Source organism: Pipra filicauda, unplaced genomic scaffold (assembly GCF_003945595.2).
Source record: "Pipra filicauda isolate LSUMZ 115617 unplaced genomic scaffold, ASM394559v2 scaffold6_size6359152_pilon, whole genome shotgun sequence".
Taxonomy (NCBI): Eukaryota; Metazoa; Chordata; class Aves; order Passeriformes; family Pipridae; genus Pipra; species Pipra filicauda.
In genome coordinates this window covers 2,190,665-2,203,008 of record NW_024104865.1, presented here as the reverse complement: position 1 = coordinate 2,203,008, position 12,344 = coordinate 2,190,665, and positions in this window count along the sequence as shown.

The following is a 12,344-nucleotide window of genomic DNA, read 5'->3' as shown; positions in this document are numbered from 1 at the left end:
ACAAGTTGCCCAGAAAAGCTTCTACAGAACACAGCCCTGGAAGTATTCAAGGCCAGGATGTGTGGGGCTTTGAGCAACCTGGTCTAGTGGAAGGTGTCCCTGTGCATGGCAAGGGGGTTGGAACTGGATGATCTTTAAGGTCCCTTCGAAGCCTAACCATTCTATGATTCTTCTAGATGAATGTGAATTCACTGTAGCATTTATGCTGTGAGGTGAGCTTTTTATAAACTGGAACTTTAAGGGCCACTATGAGGATGCAAGTCTATATACATTCAAAACCAGATTTCCATTTGGAAAGCAGTACAGCATGTAAGGCCTCAGTCCAGTTCTTGTTCATTCATTCGTGTTGATGGGACTGTTGGCCATGTGAGAGTTGTTTCATCAAGTCGTTCATGTCAAAGCACAAGCCTCATCCATTTCTGATTGTGATGAAAATGGTGGAAAGGAGATCCCTCATTGATTCCATTCAGCTGCAAAATTCCCAGGCAGCAGTGAGCTTCCAGCATACACAGCTGCTGCTGCTGCTACAGTCTGTCACCAGCTTAGTCAATCATCCATTATTTATTTCCAAATTGTATGTAAAGCTCTGCACCATAACCTTTCATCCATATACAGGGAAAAGAAGAGAAAGAGCTTCTGAAAGGCCCAGGAACGCAAAACCAGAGAAGCCTCTGAAATCCATTGCTTAGGAGATCATCTTATGCAGTTATACCCAAGGAAGAGAGGAAAGGGAAATAAAATCACATGCAACAGAAGGTGCCACCTTGGTATAAATTCCTTTGATCTCTCCATATCATTTGTTGCAGTCAACAATTTCTTTTTATCACACAAGATCCTTAGTTTATAAGTGTTCCTCAAATGCAACAAACCACTTGAAGAGTATCGTGCCTGTGTTTTTTTGATTGGTCAGTTGATCCTGCTGGGCTGTTTGATGCCTGCTGATTGCCTAGCTGAGAATGGTTAATTAGGACTACAATGAGTCTCCAAGGAATTGTATACAATCAAGGAAAAATGGTCAACAGAAATGTTTGCAGGCAAATGAGAGTCTCTGTGACAAGCCATTCCTTGGGCGTATATATAAGCAGCACCTTTGTCACAGAAATGTTTACTGACAATACTAAGAGGTGGATGGTTTAACAGACGAGCTGTTCAGAATTAAAACAACTGTTTCAAATTATGTTTTCAGCATTCTGAATTCTTTATTTTTCATAAAGGCAATAACAAATTGCTAACTAAGAGGCTTAGCCATGGACCCAGAACAAGTCAAATCAAAAGCATTTAACATCACTCCTACTGTTTCTTTTTGCACTTTAATTAAAAATGAGTACTTTGACTTACAGGACAATCACACTGGAAGGGAATGCTGCCAACAAAGTTTGAGAAACACTTTTAATCTCTTAAAATCAGTTGTCGACAGCCTATCTACAAGCTGCAGCTAGAATCTCTCAAGTGAACCCCAGTGCTCTGGGTAACTCTTGCACTTTACTCAGGCTGGACTAAAGAACAGCAAGGTTGATTCTTCTGTTGTGTGTGAAGAGAGTAGATTTGGAAGAAAACACACCCACATCTCGCTTATCCGATATTTAGAACTGCGAAGTAGGCACTCCTCTATCTTTTAGCCCTTATTTTTCCTGTATCTTACCTTCCAGAATCCAAGGCTGTCCTAATTCTGAAGACACATCTACACCAGACAAACAAGCCTGGTGTGAGGCTTTTGAGTTAGCAGTGACCTAGATCTGACTTGAAAACAATGCTTTTACTGAGACCCTAAGGAAGCAGACCCTCTCTCCACTGTCACAGTTACTACTGCCCCAGGGAGACCTGCAGAACTGCCTAATGCTATGTCACAGCAGCATGGGCTCGAGTTACTGTGCATCAGCTGTTCCACTGTGACTGGCAGGGTGCCTGTTCTGATCCTCCATGAAGGTGAAGACACTCATTCTCATAATGCTGGGAGATTGCATATTGTGCAGCATTAGTGGGGAATAAGAGGCTGCATAGAAGCACTTACTGCGGGTCTGCTTGTGCCTGGCCATCTTGTTACTGTCCAGGTAAATGCCAAGTAGTTCAAGGTTAGTAAAGATCACTTAACTCCAAGAGTGACCAGGTGACACTTTGCATTCAGATCTGTACAGGAGTGTGGAGTAAATCACTTGGATTTGAGTCTAATGAGACGGTATGTGAGCGTAACTGGAAATTGAATTACTGAACAACATAAGAAGAATCCGAAAATGCACTGACTCCCCATGAACCTTGAATTGTTGGCAGTCAGAACAGAAATGCCATCCAATGACCACCAGCAGTAAAGCCTGCTCAGTCTGTGTGTCCACGTTAGAACTGTTGCCTAGTCTTTACACCATGCTTACACCTTCATGATCAAGCAATGATTGCAACTGCACTCCAGGATGAGCGCATATTTATCATTACTTGTGCATTACCTACATAGCTAACATCAGCACCCTTGGATTGAACTTACACATATGGCTGTTACTCTCATTCAGCTGAATTCTTCCGTGGTAACACATCAAATATGCATCCAACTACCTCTAAACTTGAGAAAACATTTCTCTTAGTTTTGTGTCTTAGTCTCTGTTTATGAGATTAAAAATGACCATGGGAGCAAATGGGGATGCTTGTGCTTCTAATTGCTTGCTTTGTGCAACTGCCAGATAGTGTGAGGCGCAGCTATTCCCATCCCCTCTTACAGCCGAACTGCAAGAGGAAAACTGTGAGCACTCATTGTACAGAGCAAGCAGACCTGCTAGAGAAGTGGCTGCCCTTTTAATACCTGTTCTGGCAACGTGTGAAGGAGTTAAAATCTCACAACAAGCAAAGTTGTCTGGAAAGTTCCTAGTTTGGCAATGTCCTTGAAAACTGTGGCTTACGTTAATTGTCTTACACTTCGCATCCATTTTCATTGTCTTGTGTAATGGCATCTTTGCTATGCCAACTAATTTTGTCATGCCTGAGGGGTACCAAACCCTGGCCTCTGGGAAGGGTCTTACTGTGCTAGACATACCTGACTGGGCTGATGTCAAAGGAAAAGTTTGTACCGTTTCCCTGTCTGGTCTCAAAAGCCCCTGCAAGTTGTTGATGGTGATCAGAGGAGTGGCCTCTGGGGAAAAACAGGCTATTTCAGGAAGTGTGGCTGATGAAACAGTAAATGGTACTCCCCTAAGAGAGCACTTAGCCACCGTGTCAGCAGACTGGCAGGCCCTGCAGCTCAGTTAGTTATGCTATCTTTGGAAGAGAGGTGAGCTGAAGGTGTTTTATGCTCCTGACCTTTCATACGCTTGTGCTGTTATTGAGTTTGAAGTGTAAACTGCAGGGCCTGGGTCAAATTTCAGTGTAAATGCATTTGCACTTGCTTTTCCAGTCAGATGTAGTTATTCTGCTTGCTTTTCTCTTTCCTAACACGCTGAGGGTGCTGCAGTGCACAGCTAAGCAGACGGCTCACTTCATCCTAGTGACAGATCCATTTCTGAGCATGGGTATTCTTGTATATAAAGAAATGCTCAAGTGAAACCACTTGAGTGAAAGCTGCAGTGGAAAGTGGACATCTTTAAGCTCATTTACCACATGTATGGGTGACCTGCTCACAGAAAAGCAGAAAAAGGAAGAAAAGCTCTGAAAGAGGCACACTTATTGGTGCAATCCTAATATTTATCATCGTGCAACATGTGAGGTTTTCCTGAGAACATGCATTCCCAGATTTGCTACAAAGAAGCTTGTGAGGTCTGATGGGCACAAAGCCCCAGGCAGCATGGTTGCAGACTTACCAGCTGTGAGAGATCTCAGTAGCATCAGCCCTGCAGTTCACATGTAAGGTTCTCAGCTTTCTTCTTCTGCTGCAAAAATGGTTCTGTTCCTCATCTGGACAGCTTTCTAGGCCAGACTTCATCTCCTAGGACACTGCAGTGGTGGAAGGTGGCCAGTATGGTGTGGTATCAGTATAACTCTATGTATTCTGGAAGCTTAAATGAACTCTAAGTGAAGAAACATCATTGCTTCATCCTGCAAAGAGCACAGAAATTCTAATGGACCTTGATCTATGAAAACCTTTTAAGCCCATTTAGTGGGTCCATGTGATATTGTAAATGTAAGGTCCCAGTGTGGACATGTAGAGATGAGCACTATCACTATTTAATTGAAGCTCACTGAGGATTTCACTGCAGAAAATTTATTTAGTGGTTCCTGCAACACACTGTTGTTGCATTGGCACACTCTTTGCAAAAAGTATTTCTTTCCCCATAAGCTGCCGTGCACAAAAATTGCCCTGAGGAGAGCCAGATGAGCAGTCCTTATGGACCTACTTGTCTGTGCACAGCTGTCACAATAATCTCTTCGCCCTGAGCATGAGTGTCCTGGCAGCTCAGGAAAGGAAGGCTTCCTGGCATTGAAGAGACCGAACAGAAAGAAAATGGACTATTTTCCTCCAAAATTAAAATATCTGTATGAATATAGATTTATTAAATTGCTCATTGACCATGCCTCTGTTTGCTTCTCTGCTTGCATGTCCTGTCAACTACTCACTGACTTTGGTATCCAGACTTCATTTAATTCTTAGCCAATTTGGTTTTCAATTAAGCACGGTTTGCTCATGAGGGTCTGCCTACATAAATCTCTCATTGGGCTGTTTCCTTCCTTCATGGAGTTGTACAATTATTTGACTGTTTTCATCACAGTGCTAGGCTTAGAAATACCAGTGCTAAAAAATGCAGAGCAGTTAGAAGAATAAGCTATGCTTGACCTTATTAGCAAGATCACTCATTCTGTACTGGGAGGCTTTGGGGATGGTGGGAATTGAGCCACTCTGCTTGGAGAAATGGGGTATGTTGCAATTGTCCTCATGTTGTTTGCTTGCTAACCCACTTAGTATTTGGTTTAGTTTATTGATTATTCTTTTTTTCATTGTCTTTAAGGGTTCTTCCTACAGAACTCATACATATATCTTATGTTAATAAATATGAAGGGCTCCTCAAAGTCATACGGTTTACTCAAATTAGATAATGCCCTCTGTAGAAAGGTACCCATGAGAACAGGGGATACTGCCACAAACCCATCAGCTGATAACACCAAATGTGGGAACGCATGCTCGTGAGCAGCACAGGGGTCTCAAAGCTTTTGATTTCAGGGACTGACCCTTGTGGCATGCCAGGGCATTAACCTTTGGGAATGTGATCCAGGATAGGTGGTCCAACTTCTTAACAACATCTTCGATCATCTCAGCCTAATGACCTTCCCACCTCTCTCCCCTGAGTCTCTCCCACGTTTCCCAATGACCCAGCCCCCCTGCCGTGTCCTGCAGCACCTCCTGGTGGGATGAGGCTTCTCAGCTACACCTCTTCTAGGGGGTTGCCGATTAGAACCAGTATCAGTGTATTTTTCAAGCCATCTTGTAAATGTATGATGTGTTTTTAGCATTTTCCTATTGGATGAGGGAATGAAGAGAAGACAGGCATGGACACAATACTTAGAAATTAGCTTTTAATTATTTACCATATGCCTTAAGAGCGCTTTAAAATTAATATAGATGCTGAAATGAGATATTTGAGCTGCATTAAGGAATATAAAAATTTATAAAATCACCTAGTGTCATGTTCATGTTACAAATCAGATCATTGTATAACACCACAGTCATCTATAGATTGAAAGCAAAGAGGTCACTTTTATATAATAGCAAATATTTTATATAAAGGTTTATATGTGTGGACTGGATAAGTAGGAACACCTCTGTAGTTTCATTGATAATTTTTTTTTCTTCTGTTTTAGAGGTGATTTTCTGACATACACTTGCACTCATAAATCCAGTCTTTATCTGCTCAACTGACTGAGGCCTCAGGGTTACAGAAATGAGAAACAGCTTCTAAAAAGGACTGGATTCTGGAGTCACTGAGACAAGCTGTTGCATTGAAAATGGGTATGGGAGATGAGTTACAGTCTGGAAAACAAATGCCATATATAGTCACTTCCACTCCATCAGCACTGAAAGGCAGTCAGGCTTTGGAAACTTGGTATTCACAAATGGGAATGTCAATGTATTCTGACTTCCATTACCTGAGATTATTGCGGTGAGACTCAAGAATTTGCAACATTTAATATATTCTTTATTTTGTAAAATGTACTGATAAATTTGATTAAAAGGACTATAAAACGGATAAACATATGCATTTTAACAAATGAGATTCATACAGAAAAGAAATACAGGATAAATACAGCTTTCCATGTCCACTTATGTAAATGTTCAACAGAGGAGACATTTGATCTGCCATAAAAGCAGTATAGATGAGAAAGTAGAAAACCCATGAGCAATACAAAAATTCAGGCTACTTCTTCTGTATCCTTGATACTCACCTGAGAATCAGTTTGAAGCGATCAATTATTCTGCCCAGAATAGAGTCCAAAGTTTCATCTCAAAGGCTAGTAAGTCAATAGCCACATAATGTTCCTCTCTGCTCAACCTTCCCTTTCAGGAAGGAACAACAGTGAGTTGAATAGATAGATAATATAGATGGGAAATATACTCCAGTCATCCTGGAGCTAAAGTCTGAAGGATACTGATTTTACCGCAGGCCTGATAGCGAATTTACAAAGACAAGGAAACTAATATAACTTACCCTTCCTTAAATCCAAATCTTGTTATAACTTGGAATAATAAAAAAAAAATTAACATGATTGAGAGATTTGGTAAAGTGTCAGACACTAAACAAGGATTATTTTGGGGCTGTATGGCTGTGTCAGACTGTACAGCTCAGTAAGGCTCATGATGTCCTTTTTCAGTACAGAGCCCAAGCTGATTACGTGAGGACATTTCCTGCTGGGCAGAAATACATATTTTACAGATTCAGTGCTCTATATGTGAATGAAACACTTTGCTGCTGATTCGTACCATACTGGGGAAGCCTGTCCTGGAGAAACAGCCCTGTTGCCCCGCCTTACCATTTTTTTCCCTCGAACAACAGTCTACAGTTCATGGCACAGAATCAAGCTATGAAGGTCATGTGGTGGATGCTGATGGTAAATGTCAATACTTTTTGACAGATTTGTAGCACATCTAGCTTGTCTGTATTCATCTCCTGATGTTCCTATTATCATTATTTATCACTGCATCATCATGCTTCTGACTCCCAGTGGAGCCCCACTCTGCTAAGTACTATAGAAACACATGCCTGACGCTGCTGGTTTGGCTACACTCCAGTAGATCAGATATGTTCATGTGTCTCCTGCCTAGCTATTCTAATTTATTCCTGTTCAACAAAAGGGATATTTAAAACACTGGGGAGATGAGAGTAGGGGGAATGATCAAATAAAATAATTTGCTTGCTAATCCGTAAGCGTCCTGGCTCCACTCTCCATTGCACTGATAGAAAAACATGACTAGTTCTTTGCTGGATATGCAACTATCCCAGCATGTTCTGTAAGTGGCCACATACCTACTGACTTCACTATGATCTGCAAAGCAGAAGGGTGCTGTGATGCTTTCCATTATACAGATGAAGCTCTGGTATCAGTGCAGGTTCGTCATGATTTGGAGCAGACGCTGAATCTCTGTGATGTGAACCTAATCAAAGCCTGGTGTAAAATATTCCTAACTGGCCCACTCTTGGCTGATGTGGTTGAGAGAATGTCTGCAAATGGAGGGTTCTCTCATGTGCAAAAATGTCCTGGACAGTGTCCTCCTGCTAAACTACATTGTTTCCAGCTTTGTACATTGTGAGTTCAGGGTCACAAGTACAGTCTCTGTAAGTTTCTGTGAAGCGGCACAGCAAGACTAATCTCAGTCTCTGATGATACAAAATGCAGAACCAATATGATGGGCTGATATTGTTCTGATACACAAGGGATCAACCTTGCTTCTTGGGGACCATACTTAAGCCAAGTATAAGACAAACTGTATTTGGGTAGGAAAACCCATAATTTTTTAATGCAACCTGTGCTAAGAATTTTCTTACTCCTGCAGGAGAAGCAATGGATATTCCTGAGAATGAGATTTCTCTATAAAGTGCAGAACCCAGAGCCCATGCTGGACACTGATTCACTAGTAGATTCCTACCCCATAGAGGACCTTGCAGTTTAGAGGCTATAGAGCAAGAAGGTGGAGCCTATAATGACACTCTCTGCAGCCACTTCTGAATGGAAAGGAAGAGGAACCCACACCTTCTCAGCCACATTTGCAGTGACTGAGGAAATCCCCCCTCTGAAAATACCTTGTTCAGACTAAGCAGTCAAAATCTGTTGAGATGAAAGGCCCCTATAAACTTATGTCACCTCTACCAAACTTGACCTTTCCTCTGTCCAAAACAGTGTCCAATTACCTTGCAAATAACCTTTGACAATGCAGTATTACCCAGCACAGAAGGAACACTTTGAATAGATCATTTTTCACAGGCCCAGCAAATAGGCCAGGTTCCCCACCTTAGCTTAGCTCAGATGTTAGCACTAATTCCCGCTTGCTCTGGTCCCAGGGATGAGCAGCCCTGGCTATGTGGCTATTTCCTGGGGTCAACGCTTGGGCAATTTGTCTGACTTCAACTTTGTGTAGTGTGGAGGCACAGATGAAAAAGGAAATAGCAGCCGGGATGGAAATAATGTGGTTTTTTTCAGTACCTGTTGGTACTGTAAAATTCCTCTGAAGGAAGCAAAGGTGTTAGAGTTACCAGGCAACCAACACCAGTAAAAAATAATGTAAAAGGAGAGCAGGGAAGAAGGGCTCCAATCAAGGACCTGCCTGGCCCATTAGGTACCTGAGACAGTGATGAAGTGTGTACACTAAGATCTCATAGTAGGTGAGGATATCTATTTTAGGTAGACAGAAGGTGCAGGGGAAAAACATATGTGACTAAATGAATGGAGCAGATATGAAAATTCTTCCCTGAAGAGAAATAGAACCCTTTTAACAGTACGAGGCCTGAGGCTGTTGAAGCAGAGAAAATGCTAAGGGGGTTTCATGAATGTTCTGCCACCAGTGCTGCTTGCAGGATTTTGTAGCTCTCTGCAATCCTGAAGCATTGAAATTGTTTCTTTCAGCTTCCTGATCTGGTCATCCTGCCCATGTTTTGCATCCTCCCACTGGGAGGGATCAAAGCTTACTGAGAGATGTCCTTCAAATGCTGCATGTAGTGCAGTTCAGAGATTGGGAATATTAGATTATTAGTCTTGTGCAATAAAGAGGGTGCATGGTGAGAAGACTGCTTTGCACTTCTCCCCCTCTCTGTTCTGGGCAAGCCTGGGCTGTCAGCAGACACTGTTTGCTCATTGGCAGTGAGTAGGGCCAGGGCTCTGCTCCAGGGCTCTCATCTGCCCTTCGGAAACTGGGAGGAAATAAAACATTGGTTGACTCCCAATCCAGCAAACAAATACAGACAAGTAGAGCCGTATCGGATGGAGGCCATACTCCAAGGTTCTCTGACAGCTCAGTTTGCCTCCTGCTGGACATTGGCCTGTGTCTGACCTGTGCAGCTCTTGGGACATGGGGCAGCTTCTGTTTCTCCTACCAGTCCCCTCTGGATTATCCAACACCTGCAGATTGTACTTCCTGCATCCTTCTTTGTCATGGGCTTTTGTGCTGTTAATGCCAATGCAGCAGCAGAGTTGCTAAGGTCAGAGATGTCTGCAGAGACACAAAAGTCATCATCTGGAGTTTCAGTGTGGTTTTAATACGTGATCATATGCAGGATGACATAGCTGGTGCTTCTTTGCTTGAAAGCTCATTTCCCCTCCTGCCTGCAGTTGTTAGCAGCCATGTGGCATCCTGACATTTCATCTTTATTAACTTCTTGACAGATAGCCTTTAGGGGTTTATTGGGAGATTAATTGTTTTCAGGAAGCTTTTAGACTGTTAGCAGGGTTTCATCTTTTCTTTCTCCATCCCTTCAAACAGGAGACTGTAATAAAGCAATAATATAGTAATTATAAATATAGAAAATATATTATATATTTATATATATAATATATATTAAAATATTTATCATATAAATAGTATATAAAAAAGCAAAATAAAGTAATAAAAAACAATGAGATGTTTTAAAATGATCTGAGGATGCCAGGAGCATCACTCTTTTCAGTGTCTCCCAGCTTTTCTACTCTTTGCAGCCCAGAGCCAAGAGCAATGAGGAGGGATCCAGTTTTGAGAAGAGCACCAGCTGCGGTCATCTTTGCAGCCACTTTAGTTAGATCTTCCCAGTGGCATTTTTCCAGGAGAAAAAAAGAACTTACAAGCCTGGCTATTTTTTTTTTAGTCAATGCATGTGATTAGCAGTATTTATAAAAAATGTGCAGAAAACAGCATCTCAGGAAAAGGAAAAGTACACGCAGATGCACTGAGCGAAAGGAGAAATTAACAGACTTTGAAGTCAGCAAAAGTGCCTGATTAAGGATTTAAAAACCAGAATTTTGCAATTTGGCTGTGCTATGGGTTTCTAAAGCGCAATTCATTGATGGCTTTTGAGGCCTACTGGAAGCTATTCTGTAAATGACTGCACGTGTAATGCCATCTGAAGACACTGGCCACGTGATTGTTTTCTGGGTGGAAAGAAAGAAACTTCACCAGCAAAAATGTTAAAACAAAATGCGGGGGATGAACTCATGGTAGCCCACTCAGACATTCCCTTTCCCTCCCTTCCAATTTTGTGATTTCAGCATTTGCCCATAAGTTTCTGTCACTGGTTTGTTTATTTTTTGATGTCCTTCCTTACAGGATAAGGATTTAAAAGAATATTTTCCCATTTCTATTTACTATAAAAAAAACAGTAGCAAATTGCTCATTTCATAACTAATTCAAGCCCAGCAATTTTTTATTAGCATAGGAATTTAAATTTCCCTTGTGCTTCACTGCAGAACTAGATGTAGTAGAACACAGAATGGGACTTGGAGCCTCTTACTACTAATCTGTGAGTTCAAATGCAGGTTGGCAGAATCCAAAGTGCTGTGATAATCTTCTTCAGCAGCCTCTAATATGTTTTGGAAACTGCCCAGAGTATAATGATAAGGATACATACACAATACTTTTCACTTGATGGCATATAGCTAAATTATTGTTCAGTCCCTGCAGACTGCTAGAGATGTGCACAGAGATGATTTTCCGTCCCTTTTTAGATGTTGCCTTCTCAATTTAGCTGTGTTTATTTGAGACTATAAAGGGACTCCTTGGTAGTCTTCCAGCTATGCCCATAATGTGGTTTGGAGCACATAGGATTACCAATCCTGCATCCACTGGAGATAACGAACATTGTAAATTACAGACAGTCTCTTCTGTTATATATATATATGTGTAGAGGGGGGCACAGTAGAATGAGATTCCTCATTAACTCTGACCAGAGAAATACACAGAATAATTCCACTGGGGGAGGGTGATGCTAAATGACATCCAAATACCGAGCCATGAAAAGGTGTCAGTTTTTATCCAAGTATTTTATGAATTCTTAAGTACACAAATGGAATGAATATGTCTAAGTATTCATTGCTTAAGGTGCCTTTCTTTGACATCAAAAGCAGTGTGCATAAATTCCTCATTTTATCTGATAGCTTTCATTAGCTCTCCATCTGTAATCCACACCTCCTGCTGAGAAGGACAGAACCGCAATGCTCATTAGAACTCTCCCTTTAGAGGGAGTCGAGTGGAAAAGCCCTAGCCTTTTATGCTATAGCAGAAGGTGAAAATGTTACCAGATGAACAGTTCTTTCCAGCAGTGCTTTGGCTAGTCTCACCATGTAATTGAAAATTTATCGTAAGCCATCAAACCCCATTATTTCCCATCCAGAAATCTTTACTTTTCATCCCCTCACTCATCCAAAGACATACTTGCTCTGGAGAGGTGCAGAGTCAGCAGGAAAGATGGACAATATGAATAATTAAAATAGAGGTTGAGTTCCTATTTGCTACTGAAGAGAAATGGTTTGCACAAAAATAGAATGAGACAGGGCGTCAGAGATTCTCCAGAAGGGTGGCTGTTTTGTCGGTTGGCATTTTTGCCCTTCAGGAGGATTGTTCATGACAGGGATATTAAAGTATTTGGTTTAGAATGGCAACCTATCATAGTATTATTTGGAAACGCTCTGGTGAGGATAACACCAGAGAGATGTGTTTGGTAAAGGTTCAAACTGCTGACAAGTAGCAGCTACCTAGTGCATGGGGATATGCAGTGTACATGCATGTGAATTACCCCACGGAAAAGTATATTTCACAGAATATTATCTCGGTAACGAAAATGAGCACTCAGGAATCGTAAAATTGAAAAATTAAGGTTAGATTCAATTTTTACTGTATTTGTGCCATTAAAGACTACCAAGTGCTGTGTTTTCATAGCTTTCTTCTGAATTCAGTGCTACAATTGAAAAGTGCTCTT